A 2586-nucleotide genomic window follows, 5' to 3' on the forward strand; every position below is an offset into this window, starting at 1 on the left:
TCCCCGAAAAGCAAAAGATTGAAAGAAAGTGTTTAAATGTCTCAATCTGTTGCATTTGGCATTGAATGCACTGGCATTTTAACAGGTGCAGGTACAATTTATTGGGTTTTCCAGACTCTTAAGCTATTTAACACTGATACCGTGCTCATGGAGAGCACCATTTCACACAAAATTTCCAATAACAGAATACTTGTTAAAAAATGAACTTGTACCACAGTTGATACATTTTGTTTGTTGTGGCAAGGCTGCTAAGGCGTTTCAGACTAATATTTTGATGCCCTGACTTATATTTTCTGCTTAAATGAGTGTTAGGCTGCATTGAAGAAAATCTGAGCCCTAACCCTAACTGCCCAAACCCTTAGCTAGGGTTAGGGTTAGTGTTATTAGAAAACATAGAGGATGTTTGATGGCATGGCTGAGGTTTAGGACAGAAGTGAAATGTAGGAAAAGTGTTATTTTAATGTTCTGTACACATTTTTTTTTCTTGCATATATGGCTCTATATACTGCATTGCCTTAAATGGGGATATTGTCTAAATCCCCGAAAAGCAAAAGATTGAAAGAAAGTGTTTAAATGTCTCAATCTGTTGCATTTGGCATTGAATGCACTGGCATTTTAAGAGGTGTAGCTAAACTTTATTGGGTTTTCCAGACTCTTAAGCTATTTAACACTGATACCGTGCTCATGGAGAGCACCATTTCACACAAAATTTCCAATAACAGAATACTTGTCAAAAAATGAACTTGTACCACAGTTGATACATTTTGTTTGTTGTGGCAAGGCTGCTAAGGCCTTTTAGACTAATATTTTGATGCCCTGACTTATATTTTCTGCTTAAATGAGTGTTAGGCTGCATTGAAGAAAATCTGAGCCCTAACCCTAACTGCCCAAACCCTTAGCTAGGGTTAGGGTTAGTGTTATTAGAAAACATAGAGGATGTTTGATGGCATGGCTGAGGTTTAGGACAGAAGTGAAATGTAGGAAAAGTGTTATTTTAATGTTCTGTGCACATTTTTTTTCTTGCAGATATGGCTCTATATTCTGCATTGCCCTAAATGGGGATGTTGTCTAAATCCCCGAAAAGCAAAAGATTGAAAGAAAGTGTTTAAATGTCTCAATCTGTTGCATTTGGCATTGAATGCACTGGCATTTTAACAGGTGTAGCTAAACTTTATTGGGTTTTCCAGACTCTTAAGCTATTTAACACTGATACCGTGCTCATGGAGAGCACCATTTCACACAAAATTTCCAATAACAGAATACTTGTCAAGAAATGAACTTGTACCAAAGTTGATACATTTTGTTTGTTGTGGTAAGGCTGCTAAGGCCTTTCAGACTAATATTTTGATGCCCTGACTTATATTTTCTGCTTAAATGAGTGTTAGGCTGCATTGAAGAAAATCTGAGCCCTAACCCTAACTGCCCAAACCCTTAGCTAGGGTTAGGGTTAGTGTTATTAGAAAACATAGAGGATGTTTGATGGCATGGCTGAGGTTTAGGACAGAAGTGAAATGGAGGATAAGTGTTATTTTAATGTTCTCTGCAAAAAAAATTTTCTTGCATATATGGCTCTATATACTGCATTGCCCTAAATGGGGATGTTGTCTAAATCCCCGAAAAGCAAAAGATTGAAAGAAAGTGTTTAAATGTCTCAATCTGTTGCATTTGGCATTGAATGCACTGGCATTTTAACAGGTGCAGGTACAATTTATTAGGTTTTCCAGACTCTTAAGCTATTTAACACTGATACCGTGCTCATGGAGAGCACCATTTCATACACAATTTCCAATAACAGAATACTTGTCAAAAAATGAACTTGTACCACAGTTGATACATTTTGTTTGTTGTGGCAAGGCTGCTGAGGCCTTTCAGACTAATATTTTGATGCCCTGACTTATATTTTCTGCTTAAATGAGTGTTAGGCTGCATTGAAGAAAATCTGAGCCCTAACCCTAACTGCCCAAACCCTTAGCTAGGGTTAGGGTTAGTGTTATTAGAAAACATAGAGGGTGTTTGATGGCATGGCTGAGGTTTAGGACAGAAGTGAAATGTAGGAAAAGTGTTATTTTAATGTTCTGTGCACATTTTTTTTTCTTGCATATATGGCTCTATATACTGCATTGCCCTAAATGGGGATATTGTCTAAATCCCCGAAAAGCAAAAGATTGAAAGAAAGTGTTTAAATGTCTCAATCTGTTGCATTTGGCATTGAATGCACTGACATTTTAACAGGTGCAGCTACAATTTATTGGGTTTTCCAGACTCTTAAGCTATTTAACACTGATACCGTGCTCATGGAGAGCACCATTTCACACAAAATTTCCAATAACAGAATACTTGTCAAAAAATGAACTTGTACCACAGTTGATACATTTTGTTTGTTGTGGCAAGGCTGCTAAGGCCTTTCACACTAATATTTTGATGCCCTGACTTATATTTTCTGCTTAAATGAGTGTTAGGCTGCATTGAAGAAAATCTGAGCCCTAACCCTAACTGCCCAAACCCTTAGCTAGGGTTAGGGTTAGTGTTATTAGAAAACATAGAGGATGTTTGATGGCATGGCTGAGGTTTAGGACAGAAGTGAAA

Source organism: Lepisosteus platostomus, chromosome 26 (assembly GCF_059453375.1).
Source record: "Lepisosteus platostomus isolate fLepPlt1 chromosome 26, fLepPlt1.hap1, whole genome shotgun sequence".
Lineage (NCBI taxonomy): Eukaryota > Metazoa > Chordata > Actinopteri > Semionotiformes > Lepisosteidae > Lepisosteus > Lepisosteus platostomus.